Genomic DNA, 17560 nt, shown 5'->3' on the forward strand with positions numbered 1-17560 from the left:
AGATATATATCGCAGAGTTTATTAGGTGTGCGAGTTTGTGCAAGAGATTGCGGTTCCTCCCGCATTGAATGCAGAAAATATCGCGCCACTAAAGGCGATAAAATGTACAAACCGATGAGCACCGCAAAAAACGTATGTTACGTCAGTGTTTCCCAAATTCTGTTGGTACAAATACTTCGTTCAGTTATCTGTCCGATTTCGCTTAAACGGGAACGTTTTGTAAAATTCAACACTATCTTTTTTACATTCCCACTGGTGGATCAATTTTCTAAATGTTAAATTAATTTTTACCTCAAACAAAAAAGTATCAATAAAATGGTGCACTAAGAATAAAAATTCTTTACTTTTCTGCGAGATTATTACTTTTACATTTCGATCTCAAAATAATAAAATCCATTCATTAATTTTACACGCTATTACGAATGAACGTTGGTCGATTACCGGAGTTGAGAGCCACTGTGCGACGCGATTGTTCGCGCGGCCAACCGAAACGTATCCGATAGAATAAACAAAAAAAAAGCGGAACAGAAAATTGTCGAGATCTGGTCGCGCACGATCCTCCGGGAAAATAACTTGGATAAACAGGTAGTAACATTTTCGACGGTGCACTGTGTGTTTTTCCTTCCTACGAAGAGATTATGCCTTAGAAGCCGGGCATTGTACTTTAATCTACTGTTTAGGAGAGAACGGGCCACAGAGACGTATCCACACACGGCATACTTTCGGCAAAGTCGCGGGCGCGCGATTAAAATTGGAGTCCGTTCAAATAATCGGCCCCTTTTATAATGTAACAAACCCCGCGCCGTGTTGTACGGTGTGGGTAGGAGTAGCGCAACTCTTTTGTGCGAGAGCTGGCTTTTCCTTTTTATCTTTTACAACCGCCTGCGCAAATATTAAACTATTCGACCTCTCTTCTTTAGTCCCATCTCCTTCTCTTCCCCCTTCCCCTCTTCCTGTTACCTCTACCATTCGCAGCGATGTTTACTGTTACATGCTACCACCCTGGCGGGACAATTATCCCGGGGAAAAGCGACCCGGTGCAATTAAAATAATCGTTTACGAATCGTAACCGCATTGTCCTCTCCCGATGCCCAGGATAATTAACGCGCTAAATGAAGCTGCCGATAACGGCGATTAATCGACTGGTAATCACCGCAATTATTGGCATTTAATTGCCTCCTTCCCTCCCCCTCATCCCCTCCGTGCCCCTTTTCGAATGTCCGTCAGCCCGTCGCTCGTTGAATGACAACTTCTTTCCCTTGAGTTCTGAAAGAACGTCGTCGGGACTTGTTCACCGCTGACTCGCGCGCACAGAGTGGATAAGGAAGAAATAAGAAAGTTCCGACGAATTGGTATTATCTAGCGCGGAGGTACAGGGATTAATGAGTTCCCGTCGTCGCGTATTCCCCCCGCCCCCATCCCCTATTCGCAGCCCCTTTAAAGAGAACTTTTTTCGGCGAACGACCCGTCCGGTTATGGCGCGTAATCTTGTAAAATACGGTGTGACCGAACCCTCTCTCGCTTTCTCTTTCTCGTGGTTCTCGCCGCTTCTTTCACAGTCGAGTCGCGCGTCGGAAAAGCGCTCCACGAGAGCGACAAGAAATACAGAGAGGACAAAAGAAACAACGGAGGCGAAATTTCTCCGTGAAATTCTTTTCCTCTCCAATGTAATTGCCCGTCCATTTACGACGTTGTCGCGGGTTGTTATTACTTTCAATGAAGACGAGAGAGCACACGAGATATCAGTATTAAAGGAGTTTTCTCACGTAAAATTTCAAAACTTTCAAATATTTTCTTCGTTTGCTTTTTCTCGTCAAGAGTTCCAGACCTTAAAAACATATTTATAACATCATTAACATCTATAAATTAACGATGTCGTAAACATTCAACTCGAGAATCTAGCGATCTAAAGCAAAGACTGTTTCAATGATGTTAAAAAGATCAGAATCAAAGGGAAGAAATAAAAAAGTAAACAAATCTTTAAATTGTAGCACAACTTGTACATATTTTTAATATTTTAATAATATTTTTTATAATTATATTTTATAAAATACATTTATCTCGAGACCACATTTTTTTTCTAAACGTTATATAAATGCGACAAATCTAATTTTAACACAAATTGCTTATTTTTTACTCCAAATAAAAAAATCCTTAATACTAATACAGCTAATTATAATAGCTCTCATAAAATACCATTTCGAGTGATTTATAGCTGAATATATTAAAGTGTACGCTTTTCGTTCACAATTACAAAAATAAAGTTTATAACAGAAAAACGGATAAATATCAAAAGCAAAATTTTGCCTGAATAACTTTGTTCTCTTTTATTCTTCATTCATTCAAAATAACGGCATTGATTAAAAAATTATTATCTTTATTGTCATAAAATTTTAAAAATAAATTTATATATGTACATCATTCTTCATGTAAACTGCAAACAACAGTTATTCTGATTTAAAATCCAATTACTGCGTAGCATTTCAACAATACGGATAAAACATTATGAATATGTAAGATTTTGGATTTTGTTTATTATTCGCATATATGTATAAATATTGGCAAAATATACTTCTATTGCAGAGGAAAAAACAGTGTAGAGAGCCTGAAGGGGCGAGAGTGAATAGTAACAGTGTATGTATGTAGATATATGCGAGAAAAAGAGCCGCGATAGGATTTTTGGTAGCACAGGCCAAAATCGGGAGAACATTTTTCTTACTATTTATTTTATCTGTTTGTTTTTACTGCGACGCGATAAGCTGCACTGAGAAACTCGCATCAAACGATCGTTCGGGAAGAACTTTAGGAAAGAATCGTATCCAATCCACGATTGTGCAAAGTGCTCCTGCGCTTCCCGCTAATGTCATCGCGAAGTACAATCATCAAGTTAAGTTTCATCTGCCGTCGATAGACTCGTCGTCTCGCGAAATTGTCTTGCTATTCGTTTAGGGAAATCACTCTTAGTCGTTTCACTTTTTTCAATATTCCGACTGACCCCGACACTTTCCGCCAACCGAATCATCTCACAACATTTCACAGCTCGCAAATTACGTCCCGAAATTACCTCCTTCATTAACCTTCGTGCCTGATTACTCAAGATAACTTGGGAGTACTTGGACGTCCTCCGCTCCCGGAAATTTATAACTTGATTTAAAATCCACTCTTGGGTCGGTTTTTTATACCAGGTGGATTTTTTAACGGAAATACGAGAACATCCAATATCTGAATAGCGAATTGTCTTTTTCTCCCTTCCTGATGGCGCTGTATTTATTGAGAATGAAAAAAATGAATTGTATATACATGCAAATTTAATGCATGTATAAATATTAATAAGAGAGATAAGGATTAGCGCCTCGGGTTGATTATTTTAATAATATTGTGAAAACGTATCTTTTGCATTATAAGTCATTATCTATACGTATTATTCAAAATGTAAGACATTATTTACGAAGATATTTCAAAATAGATTTTGCAATGTTTACACGTAATAATATACGAAGAATAATACGGAGCAAATTTTTTTTATAACAATAGTTATTTTTGTTCAAATTTTAAAAGCAAAGATATGCAAAATTTAAAAAACTGACGTGAATTGTAATTATAGGCGTTAATCAATAAAAGAAAAACAATTATTATGTTGAATCGCGCAACACTGTCATATATTGTTAAAGAAGTTTTCAGCAGTAACACCAAGTCTTACTCCTTACGACGCAACATATTGAACACTCTGTGAATAGAAATCAAGTCTAGCACAAATAACAGCATATCACGTCTCTCTATATCAACCAAACTTTAGCGTTGCGAATACAGTCCAACTGTGCATGTAATGACTATGACGATTGTAGCATCCTAATGCGCACGTAGTTTCGTCGCGTACTGTACGGGCGTGTACAAGATAGATCATTATAGTATTCCAATAATAGAAAATACTAAGAAAATCATAGTATTGTCAATTACAGTAATAGAAAATAGTAGAAAATTATAGTATTGCCCAAGAGAGACCTTATTATTTCTTGTGTAATAAATATAACAAACGCAAAGGAAATAAAAAATTTCGAAAGAAATAGAGAAACAATTTTAAAAATTAATCTGATTAATAGTATCTTAAAGTTTGCTATATGCCATAATCTAATGTAGCATATTTGCACTTATAACATGATATTCTAAATATTTCTTATTTTTTGGTTAAAAAATCCCCTTTGCTGAGAAAATCAGTCTAATATTGAGAAAATTTAAAACACACTAAAAATAACTTATAATAAAATATTCAAAAAACAGTTCTTATTATAGCATTATAGTAGGTAACGTTTTCAACGACATATACATAAATATATATGTAAAATCAGTCTAATTCTTTCGTAAAACGTCGATATGATATAAAATGACTAAATAATTGTATGATACGAGTAAAAATTAAGTATTGAAATAAATTATATTAATATTATAATTATGTAGACATACATGTACATACGTATATATGCCCATCAGTCGTAAGTACTAATTAAAAAATTCGTTCTTTTGTGCGGTTTTTTTGCGAAAAGCCGACCATTTAAAATAGGAAACCTACGTGGAACTACCTAATTATGGATCTCGTTTTGCACTGAAAATACCGTAAGACGTGAGGTAAATTTCACTTTAGGTGGAAAGTTGAAAACTCATGTGAAACCAGGTTTAATTATTATTGCAGTTTAATGCTTTATGACATTTTAAAAAATGTCTAATAATATAATCTCCAGTCAAACTATAAAACTAATATTGCAAATTGCAATTATGTCGTTTTGCAAGAGACCTAGGCTTTCTACAAAGAGATTAACTTGCCGATATACATACGTGAATGCAACATATATGTATAAATTTTAACTTTTTAAAACTTATTTTTAAATTGTTTTGAAATGGTTCTTTTAAAAGATTATTTTCTTTTTTCAATTACGTCATTCCGTTCTATTCTACTCCTTAACGTCCATTTTCCATATATTACTGGAGACGGGTATAAAAAAATCCGACACCATTTAATCTTACCTAAAAAAAAAAGACTAACCATATACAGAATTTTAATTTAAAAAAGCCAACTCTCTGGTTATACGTAGAAGAGATCTTATATATCCTACACCCGTGAGAACGGAATAATCCGCGTATATAGTCGCGTAACCCCAGCATACGGGACGAGCACACGTGTGAAGAAGAAGATGCGGAAGATAAAATTGAAGCATCAGTTTTACCCTGATTTGGTAGAATTATTAACACGTGCAAATATATAGAATACTGCACGCCATAAGGATCAGCTTAAATTATCAGGACAATTATTAAAATCCAGACATCACAGAGAAGCACGACGGCATGACCAAAGGTAAGGTGCGAGAAAACTTATGCAACCCTGGGGAGAACTTATGTGCAACCTTTATAAGAGTAGAAAATAATTCGGCATTGGAGTGTATGTGCAGTGCAGTTACATTTCGCGTTACATTCGCGCGACAGTCATATTTCCACTGATAAAATTCGACGAGTGCGGGTTACGGCAAAGGACTTTCCGTAGAAAGAGAGAGAGAGAGAGAGAGAGAGAGAGGAAATGTGCTTGTTATACGGGAAAGCGCAGCCGTTTATTATTTCTATAGAAATGCTAAATTAAATGTTGTTTAAAATAACAATTTAATTGCCACATCACACAGATGAATAAATGATTAAGTACGTTACGTTACCGCGGTTCCCCGCGTTTACGATACAAACGGCAGTCCCGTATGGAATTCGTTTGTAATGCATGAGAACATGCAGCAATTACGCAACAAAATATTCTCTTTACGCGGCAAATAGGTATGGAGTTGTAACGTCATATGCAAAGAGCAATTAAATTACGGATAAGTAACGTTTCAATAGATTTTATCATAACTAACTTTTCTGATGTTTGAAATTATCTCACAATCTTCAAATTCTCTCTCTCTCTCTCTCTCTCTCTCTCTCTCTCTCTCTCTCTCTTGCTTCCTCATAGAGCTTTTTGATGGTGGAAAAATTTTTCGAGATTTTGATGGAAATAAGTTTAGAATGTTCCAAAATGTCGAGAAATCACATTAGTAGAAAATGTCCGGAAGTATGTGTGTGTGTGTGTGTGTGTACGGATTTTTTGTATAACACGCATCTACTTCTACAATTTTTTAGATACCGGGTTGAAATTTTGCACACAAATAGAGTATCATAGAAAGTATGTTCTCCTCTAATTTTCTTAAAATCCGTCGACCGGTATGGATTTTAAGGGGATTTTCATTTTTCAAAAAAGTGTTTTACGCTGTAGCTTTCTCAATATTTGAGATACGGTCTATTTCTAATTCTATTATATTTTTCAGTCTTTTGTACTCCTATTTTATATATAATTTTTTAAAATTTAATTGATTAGACCCAGCTTTATAAGGCTCCTATATTTGTACGGATTCCTCAAAATTTCAAACGTCTGTATTTCAAGAACTAATCAACCAAATCTTAAAGAATTCTATATGAAATAGGGGTAGAAAGGACTGAACAATATAATAAAATTATTAAAAAATTGCTAATATAATAAAAAAGTGTGCAAATTTGAAACTTGCACATTTTGCTTCCTAATGTACGGATTCTTCGTAATTTCAAACGGTTATAGCTCAAGAACTAATCAATCAAATTTTAAAGAATTATATATGAAATAAGAGTAGAAAAGACTGAAGAATATAATAGAATCAGAAAAATGAATTTATAATTGCTTTACATTGTCACGATATTACACCCATATATCCTACACACTCACGCAGACGCACACATACAGTCACGCATATACGAATTGATTTAAAACTGATTAAGGAATTTAAAAAAATATATTGTTCTTATATAGGTTTATACGAGTATAAATGTTATAGTTAAAGGAAAGAGTAGTAAACAAGTAATTAGTAACTTAATGGGTAACTAACTAATGTCTATTTGTAATAGACATCTGATGTAATTTTGTATATAAAATGTTTTTCAGGATATATTTTTCATGGAAAAATTATTTTATATAGTTATACTTGGAATCAACAATTTTGGGATCTTTTGCTACGGAAAAATGGTTTTCAATCATATTTTCCAAATCGAACAAGAAGTTGATCACAAAATTCGTATTTTGAAACCGGTGCAACTATATATAATATACGTAATAAATATGAACGCTATGCACAGTGAATAAACAAATCATACTTTACAGAGAGACATGATTTTTAATATCGTAAATTTGTGTCGTGATGTATAATAGATTACGCGTCGCACGATTTTCGTCCGCTCTGATTGCGATGAGTTCCAGCTAATCGTTCGGGCGTATTAATTGAATCTCTCGTCGCGAATTAGAAGCCTGCCATCATTAATTCAGGACATATTTAGAATAGAAGCCGCGGAAAATATTCCGTTCGCTTCTCCGATATCTGCTTGTTATATCGTTCACGTGAGCATTTAATTACGTACGTTTGTCTTTGCAACGTCGTTGGGAGACATGAATTTCAGCCGCTCGGTGAGGTGCACTAACAAGATTTTGTCGTAGATCAGGATGGACTAGATCGCATTAATTCACGTGAAGCCCTGTAAGCCTTGAAAGACGCTGCCGCATTTTCCGCCTTTCCCGTGTTCAAATTTTTACTAAGATTTATGGAAGATATTTGTCAGACAGAAATTTGTCGAACAGCTTGACACTTTTCGAAATAATTTGTTTTCTTAAATGTGCATTTTTTATTTTTATTATAATTATGATACATTTTTTCTGTACAAATTATAGTTTATCCAAATTCAATATTTAATGTAATTTTTTTGTATTACAGATTGTTGAAGCGCAAACTTAATTTTTTTTACTTTCTATATTTTTATTATACAAAGTTTTGAGTTTAAATTTCTATATAATTTTTTTTATAAGAAAGAAAAAGAGAGAGAACGCACTTTAGTTCAGTTATCGGCCGCTTGATGTCTATTACCTTTGTATCTTTGTGATTGTTTAATTATTGCAAAAGTTATATTACACTTACATTAGAGTTTATAATACTCTCGTAAAAAATCTTGCAAATAATTGCATAATTTTAATTTTTTGATGTTAACTAGGATTTATTATTAAGTTTAATTTTACTATTAGCTCCATTTCGGAAAAATAAAATTATTAATGCAAATGTTCTCGATAGCGTTTGTTTTTAGTATGATTCTTATATAAGGATAGGACACATATGGATATTTCGGATTCTAGGCAGTATATTGAATACTTATAGTCCGATCTTGTATTAAAGATCGTTCTTCTCGTACGCTCAAAATGCTTTGTTCCTAGGAATCTGTCTGATACTGGTCAGGAAAGCGCATTTACCTTTACCTGCACCTATCTTACAAATCCTCCTGAAACGACATATATAATCGTCGTTAACCATCATCAATTCATCAGTAAGTCATTAGTACAGTTCTTATTCGGTTTGGCCCTGTACTTGGACTAACCGAGTTTTACGTGGACAATATAATTATTTAGACAATAATTATTATTAGATAATCTGAATAAGTAGTTAACTTAGATTTAATGGAGTCAGGGAATGGTTTAGGTTTAGGTGCTTAAAGTATATTGTGCTCACTGAACCAATAACGTTAACAATTTTTTTTTACAAAAGCTATATTTCTTTTATTTTTTTAACATTAGTTAGAATAAATGAAGAACATATTGTAATAAATTTAAGAAATTTAATAATCCGGACAGCCGAATCTGTCAAGAGCAGATTTTGAAAGTGTCTGCTGCAAATTTTGTCGATGAAATGTTAGCAGAAATATAAGAGAATCTGTTAATAGAACAATGGCAATTTGACTGTAGAAACTGATCAAGATCCGTTGTTTTGTGACTATTTGAATGATGTATTTCATTTAAATGTTTATAAAGCAACGAATTCTGTTCAATTTTTGCCGACAATTTGCTGTCAGATTACAACTGGCACACTCTACCAGCACAAAAGGCACAAGTTTAATGCAGACAGAGATGATACCGGATCTATTGCGTTATCTGAACAATATACATATGTACGCACGCGTGCACGTAAGTGTGTGTTACTCTTTTCTAATTATAATTGATAATTATAATGAATAATTATAAGAATTATAATGTTTGTCTTTGCAACGTCGTTGGGAGACATGAATTTTCTTCTTATTCGATTAGGAAAATATGATTGAAAACCATTTTTCCGTAGCAAAAGATCCCAAAATTGTTGATTCCATAAGTACAACTATATAAAATAATTTTTCCATGAAAAATATATCTGAAAAACATTTTATGTACAAAATTACATCAGATGTCTATTACAAATAGACATTAATTAGTTACCCATTAAGTTACTAATTACTTGTTTACTACTCTTTCCTTTAACTAGCACATTTACTCGTATAAACCTAAACAATATTTTTTTTAATTCCTTAATGAGTTTTAAATCAATTCGTATATGTGTGACTGTATGTGTGCGTCCGCGTGAGTGTGTAGGATATATGTGTGTAATATCGTGACAATGTAAAGCAATTATAAATTCATAAATAAAATTTTATATATCATATAATTAGGTATTATATAAAGAATGATAAAATATAGATGACCTTTTCTAATATAGATAAAATAGAACTTTGATAAAGATTTAATAATAATAAATTTCAGATTACTTTTAAAGTATCTACATATATAATCACGTATTTCATATAAAATATGTTTTATATAAAAATATCTATAGTCAAGTATAAATATAAAAACGTCTATTCTCTTATTTTACCATGTATATTTTAATATGCTGCAGGAAATCGAAATATAAAATCGTCACCGAAAGAAAAATCAAACTATCTCCCCATGTAAATCAGAAAGATCTTGTCTATACCTCGAGATTCAATTAATACACCGCAGCAACGCTATAGAAGCGCAACGTATTGTAACGACGGACGTCCGTGTCAGAGGGGCTTTACAAGGTGTGCCCAATAAAAGTTTCAGGACTTGTCGGGCGGAACATCGAAAATCTCTCACTGAAGGAATGTAATGCACAGTTATTGATTGCCACGTTAAGACCCCAAGAAATTTTTATAAATATTCTGCAGAGCTGCACTTTTTGCTCCTTATGCTCTATATACCTTTTTAATAGTTTATTTATAGCCATCCTCTCTTGTCTTTTAAGTAAATAACGCGAACCTGAAATGGAGAAACATATTAACAATCGTAATCAATAATTATTTGATCTTAATGGTTTTTAGTCATTTTAAAAATATTTCGGAGCGTATTTTGAGAGTTTAAGGTAATATTTATATATATTTATAAAAGTAATAGCAATTTTATAAATTTTTTTAATTAAAAATAATTGTAGAAATATTGTAAAATATTTTAATTATTGCTTAAAATAATATTATAATATATTTTCGTTTTACATTAACAATGTTTTATTAATCTAAATAAATCTTTTTAAAAAAAGCAATTTAAATAAATAGTTTTTGACACTTTTCACCACATTCACACTTCCTACTGCGGGCAATTTTTTACTCAGATTATTTTTATTCCTAATTATAGTTCACACATTTGTTTGTTTTGATATTATTTTTAAGATATACAATATTATTAATTCTTTTATGGCTTATTTATGTTCTTAGCTTATAATAACAACATTTTATATAAATGTCAATATATTTTTGCGTTGACTTTGAATGTAGTCATCAAATAGTATTTAAAAAAAGGTTTGAATGTGATGGATACTTCCAGACAAAGCTTTTCCCCCTCAAAAAACTGACGTAGTGATGGTGATAGACTCTCGCACAATAGCATTCGATACAACGCGATGCGGAAATTAAATAACGCTGAGTTGAAATTAAACAACAGTTATTTTATGTTCTTTCAGAGATTGATTTAACAGGATGGTGATAGTTATTGTTCGGCAGCCGGTCGAATGTAATTCAAATTCGACAAAAATTGATCTCCGAACAATTGATTGGCATTCGTGCCAATATCAATCTACGTTTCCTGTCCGCTCTGATTTCCCGTTTCATTCATTCAGTCCCCAGAAACTTCTCGGGGCGCACCTCTCTAGTAGTAGTACCTACCCCGGAATAATTTACGCGCGCGACGCGCGCGAGAAGAGATTATTTTAATTAATCGCCCGAAGGCGGACGCGTCCGCACGTCCGCGCGCCCGCGAACGACAGTCGTAAGGACTTTCAGCGGGAAAAAATGGGGGAGAGGGCCAATTTCCCCCCTTCCCCTCTCCCCCCCCCCAGTCCACAGATTCGTGAGTTAAGCGGATTCGGTCGATAGGTCGATTCGCGGGCGTGTTCAATTAGCGGGAACGCTGAGGATGGAATTGCGCCATGAAAATTTTACCGCGGGAAAATCTCAGAATGCCCGTCCATCAAGCGGGTGCCGAAAATAACTTCGAGCCGGGATGAAGAAGAAGGCACGAGGAAAACCGCCCGACGGCACACTACATCGGGATCCAGCGTCCGTGTCGCCTACGGATCCACGATGTGGATCCGATCAATACAAGACCGCAAAGCGTTCACCGGATTCTGGCGGATCCTCCTCCTCCTCCTCCTCCTCCTTCACCTCCAGCTCCTCCGAGGATCCGAGGATCCGTCGAGGATTACGCGCGCGGGACGAAACGGAACTTACGTGTCGCGGCACGATGTCGCTGGATCGGATCGCTGGATCGCGGCTTCGCGCGCTACGGCGAACGTCGCACGGCGTTGACATCACGCCGATTAATCCCTTCTGCGTATATGAGCGTGCGTGACTTCGGCTGAAAGATCTATATTCCCTGGAGCTGGCAACCCCGTCCACCACTCGTATCACTTTTTAACCGTATATACCGTTTTTATTCGTTACTTTGCTAATCTCCACCCATCCCTTCGAACTCGGAGTATTCGACGTTCCGATGACGTTTCGGGGGGATTGTCATTACGTCGGTTAAATTAAAACTGTCGTGACTTGTCGCGAAGGAGAGAGATAGAGGGAGAAAGAGAAACCATTATCCCTCGGTAGCTCGGGAGATAAAAAGATAACGCGCGACGTCGCGACGACGACATGCACGATCGCCGGCCGGGAGCGCGGACTCGACACCGAACTCGTCGGGAATTGCACTGGCCGGTTCAGCCCTTTACTCCGTGGCGCGCGGAGGGGTGGCGGCATGAGAGAGCGCGTCGCGAGGAAGGGATAAACGGAATGGGAGGGAAAGGAAAGCGAGAGACAGGGCGCGGTGGGGACATTGGAAGGGGCGGGGGAGCGGCGTGGGAGGACGGAGAAAAGCAAGCAAGGGGGCAATGGGGGAGGGATAGGAGAGAGAGGGAGGATGAGGATATATACCTAGCAGCACAGTGCTGAAAACCACCGTGGTACATTTCGCGGAGCTCCCACGAGGAACCGACGAGCAGTGGCGGCGGAAGCCGTGACGGCGGATAGGGGGACACCCAACGAGGGGGAAAGCAAAGGGAGGAAGAAAGAGAGAGAGAGACGGAAAAAAAGAGGGGACGGAGAGGCGAACGAGATGGAGCCGGTGGCCTCTAGAAAATTAAAACAAAAAGCATAGGGAAGCACGTCGTGTCGCTGGAAACGGACTCGTACACACGCCGACGCGCTCCCCCCGCGTTTCCCCCCTCGTCGCGCCGCACCACGTCCGTCTCTCTTCTGTCGCGACCCTTCCGCGACGGTCTCCCTCTTTCACCGTTGGGTGGAGGCACTTTTATTTCCCTTTATCGTTTATTATGAGTGGTACGTTACCCGCCGACACGCTCGTCCTCGAAAAAGACGCGCAAGAAGGTGTCGACGCGCGGTTTCTTTTTTTTCTCTCTCCTCTCGCGCTGGGCTCCCTCCATATAGCTCCGTTTTCTTCAAACATTCTCCTCTCGCGACGCCGCTGCCGTGGAAAAGTCGAAAATTCAGGTTGGACGACGTTGGGGACCCGCTGATCGATATTGTTAGTCGATATTGTACTTATGTTGGATTGCTTATCTCGTTCCACTTTGAACACGGTATCTTCTACTATGTATTTTTCTCTCTTGTATCTTTTGTATTGTGTTCGGTAAACCGCTCTGTATTCTCAATGGGAGTTAGCAATAATATTTAAGTAGTATCCAATTTCAAAATGCGCTTACATGCGCTTGTATATAAACGTTCGTAAGTTCCGCATAACAAGACAAATCTGAGAACGATTGTAACAGTGTCTATGTAAAAAATGCATTTTCTTGTGATGTCTATTATTTTTTAATAATAAGCTACAAAATCAACTACGAGATTCTTAATAAAAACTGTAAATTTTATTTTAAACTATTCCGTTATAATGTTAATTTTTCACATCAATTTCTTTATTTTTTAATTAAATTTCGTTTCACCACATATGATGGTGCGCCAATTATATTAAAGTGCCATCATATTAACGAGGTCCGAATTTATCATTATATTACATTGATTAAACTATGTCTATATGTGTGAGTAGCGTTAAGATATAGCAATGTTATCATGAAACGTGATTTGTAACATTCATGAAATGCATAAGAAGAGACCTAGACAATCAAGTCTGTTGAGAGCAAATAATCTTACCAAGTATCTGCTACAAATTTTGTCGGCAAAAAGATTATAATACAGATTTGATGCCGGTTATGATATATCATGATGTCGGCAGAATACCAACAGCAAAGTTTGCTAACATAGGATTTATTTTCTATTACTGAACTGGCTGCAGAATTTATCTTTTTTACTCCACAAAGATAGGCTCTGAACTAGTACAGCCAGTTCAGCAATAGCAAACCGATCCGTAATCAGACAGCAGATTGGCGGCAGAAATCGAACAGATCCCGCACGAACCGTTCAGGCTCCGCGCTGCTTCTGCTGCCAATCTGCTCACATTGCTCTGTCTGTGCGGTTTCTACCGCCAATCTGCTGTCCGATTATGTTAGCAGACTCTGCTGGCAGAACATAAGCAGACCGCGGACGCAGTTGATGTCAGTCTACTGACATGTCTTATCAAATCTGTTACCAATCTGGCGAATTACTTACTGGAAAGTTACAAAACGCAAATTTTACACGCACACACACACACACATACAAATATATATACATATGTTCAAATATTGCAATGACTATTATCATTACTACGCGTCGCGTGTAGTACGTCATGCGAAAACGTGCTTAAACTGCTCCATGCGTTATCATTAAACTGGATAAACAAAAACGTGTTGCAGTCCTACAAATCTGTCAAACTGTCGTGGCACCTCTAGCGTCTCTAGCGCACGCATTACTTCATTTGCACCACTTTACCACCGTCTCAAGTTTATGCGCATTTTCTTTCCACTGTCTCTCACCGGGCGAATCTCTTAACCGGGCGGGAAGTTCAAGGTGTTCATGGAAAGGTGGTTTGAGGGAAAATTCATACGCTCGGGCAAAACTGTCTTCACTCGTACGTCGGCGTCGTTGAGAATTCTTCCACGCGCTTCATATTGCGGAAAGAATCTCGCGCGCGCGCGCGCGAGATAAATCGAGTTTTGGAACGCGAGTACGCGGCAAGAGGGACAAGGAGAGCAGGATCTTATTGAAGATAGGTGTGTGCTTAGTGGACGAGCGCGATTTATCCGCTATTTCTCACGAGATTTATCTACCCATTCTTTAATCCTTTCCCCGAACCCGCCCGCCCATCGCGCCGCGCCGTGAAAACTTCCACTATCTTTTTTTAATCGACTTCAAACTATTTTTTTCCCTCGCGCCACCCTTTGTGCTAGGCGGAGTTTCTTCGCGCGCTTCGCGATAAATCGAAGTCGTAGGGGACGGAAGTAAAATGGGAAAGAAAGCGAGAGGGTGGATCTCTCATCTTATTGCGGACGTATAAACGCTCAGAACGTGTGTGCGACTCTTCCGCCATTTCTCGCGAGACTTTCTATAGTCTCTTTAATTCTTTCGCCGACTGTGTTGGGAATAAAATCGAATCGAGAACGGCACGGCGCGGCATACAAGCTAACCAGACGGATTTTATCGCGCGTCACACGCTTCAGCGAAGATTTCGTGCGTACCGTAAACTGAGCTTAATCCATTCATGCGTTTTCTCTCCGCGAGATAATGCCATTTTGATTCCTTGCAAACGGAATACAGAGATGATATACAAAAAAGATTTGAATTTTTACCAAAATTCTTTCTCTTATTCCTTTTCTTATTATCTAGATCTCTTAAAATATTGTAAAATTTAAAGTCAAGTATATTCGACATGCAATAAAAGAAAGAAGAGTATTATATTACAAATTTTATAATATCGATAAAATAAAGCTTGTCAGCTTGGCGTTTAGAGACGGAAATTTTAGCAACGCGCTTTATAACTAATCGATATGCTTTTGTAAATTTCTGGGAGAGCGGGCCATGTTGAGGGATGGCTGAAGTTCGTGCAGACGAGAAAAGAGCTCGTCACGGACAAGCAAGTGCAGAACAATTCCCGTCGTCCTCATTTTATCGGTCGATCTACCCGCGCTTTAATTCCACCAGTACGACAGCGCACGTCCCCGCCTTACGAGATGGGAATCTTTTATTTACACACGTCACGGTTGCGACTTTTTATTTTTACATCAAAAATTTCTCTTCCCGCCCTTATACCCTCGCGCAGAGGATTTTGTGCTCGCGCGCGAGATAAGGGGACTCGGGGTGCCAGCCGGCTTATGTAAGAAAGAGAGAGAGAGAGAGAGAGAAAGAGGTGTTCTCTCTTATTGCGGATAGGTAGGTGCTTAGTAGACGAACGCGATTTATCCGTTCTTTCCGCCGAGATTTATCCGGTCTTTCTTTAACAACCTCCATCCCGCCTTTCCTATCCTCCCGTCCAAGACCTTCGCCTATCATCGAGGGGTTCGAGGGGAGGGTGCAATACGTCTGGCGCGATAAGTGACTATCCGCGCTCCGATAGTAGTAATAAGTTCCCGCAACTATCTTGAACGAAAGAAGTCCGAGCCGGACTCGCGAAACTTCTGCGTCCGCGTCTCTTATTTCTGTGCGACGTTCCACTCTTTCGTCTCGTGGCCCAAAAAGGGCGCGTGATACATCTTTTATAGGGGTAGCGGCGCAGGTGGCACCTCGCAATTAACCCGGCAGGATGCTTTAAATTCTCGCCAAATTACCGGACTGTAAATTTCCCGCCACATACAGGCGGCCGACCGCTCGCTTACTTCCAGCCAGCTTCCTCTCTATTGTGCTGGAAGATGCGAAAGTCTTCGCCGGATGGTCCAAAGTTTCGCAAGCGGAGCCAATCATCTAGGGAAAAATCTATATCTATCAAATCTCTCCACGCGAAACTTGGAAATTATCAAACATTCTTCTAGCAGATCTCTCGAAGTTGCCTTCAAACAACATTTTAAGCGAGCGCATCTTTCTACGTGCTTCTGGTAAGAGTTAGGACGAGCCCTTTATCCTCCCGAGCCCCTTCCTCTTCTCTCTCTCTCGCATAAAATGTGATGCAAATAAGATGTAGCGTTTCTTAACCCTTATTATTCTAAATATTTTTTAAATAAATATAATGGCTACTTAAGGAATCTCAAAAAAGTATTTAAAAAATTTCCTTATTTACTAATTTGAATCCTTTGAAACCTTTTTAAACTATTTTTGTGATAATGTAAAAGCAGATGTGCAAATCCGCGCGTTTTCAGTTCGAACTTCATATGCGAAAATATACGGAGCATCGAGAAGTCGCTTTGCATATATGCAAAGCTGCAATGCGCACTTAAGAGCTAATCCGTCTAAGTATTGTTAATATTAATTTTTTTCTTTCCACGTGTATATAGTTAGAGAAGATAGCAAAATATAGATATTGACAAATCTCTGTATAAATAAATTATTAATAATAAGATATTTATAAAGAAATCAATAATAAGATTCTTATCATTTCTCCTCGTTCTACAAATCACAGATGTCGTCACGCAAGCAGAATTTAACAGATGTTAGAAAAAAGAAATGGTATGTACGACTGTTGAAAGTCAGCGAATAGTGATAGCGCAAGGTTTTCATTGGTACAATATTTTTTCCCAAATTTATTGATGCTACGGATATTCATGAGGCAATAGGAGCACACATCCTTAGAGACGTTGTTCTCGATGCCAATAAATTTTCCTCTCCCTGTCGCTACTGACTATCTGGTCCTTAACTGTCGTCCTCTAACCCGCGGCAGTCAAGATAAAAGTCGATCCGTAAGTGCAAAAGCGAGCAAACACTTCGCTCATCGTCCGTAGATTTATCATTTTGCTCGGCGGACCGACGTGAATCGTGCTGGGTTTGTCGAACAGACAGGGAGTAAGAATGAAAGGGTGAGCCTCGATGGTGACGGGGGGGGGGGGTTGAAGGGAGGATGTGCGCGGTCAGAGGTAGACTATGGGTGAAAGAAAAAGCCGGGAGCGGGTGACGCGAGAGCACGCGGCCGGTTATAAGACCGATATATGCAAAAGGAGAAACGGGACACGACGACGCGCGGCACCGTCGGTCGTCCCGTCAGTCGAACAGAAAGAGAGAGGAAAGAGTCCAAGATTAATGACGAGCCGTCGACGATTCGAATTTCGAGTTGTAATAGGATAGCGCGGATATTTTAAGGATA

The 17560-nt window shown here is 37.9% G+C and overlaps 1 protein-coding gene across 2 annotated transcripts in view; it reads right to left on the reverse strand.

Moving 5' to 3' along the window:
- The window catches only part of LOC139812571 (lachesin), a 151505-nt gene extending 139404 nt beyond the window's left edge, over positions 1-12101 (reverse strand). For both annotated transcript variants that reach the window (XM_071777464.1, XM_071777462.1), the window contains exon 1: positions 11626-12101. The gene's annotated coding sequence lies outside the window, so the exon portion shown is untranslated. The remainder of the gene's footprint in view (positions 1-11625) is intronic.
- Between the last annotated feature and the right edge of the window lie 5459 nt (positions 12102-17560).

The sequence above is a fragment of the Temnothorax longispinosus genome, chromosome 5 (genome assembly GCF_030848805.1).
Source record: "Temnothorax longispinosus isolate EJ_2023e chromosome 5, Tlon_JGU_v1, whole genome shotgun sequence".
Lineage (NCBI taxonomy): Eukaryota > Metazoa > Arthropoda > Insecta > Hymenoptera > Formicidae > Temnothorax > Temnothorax longispinosus.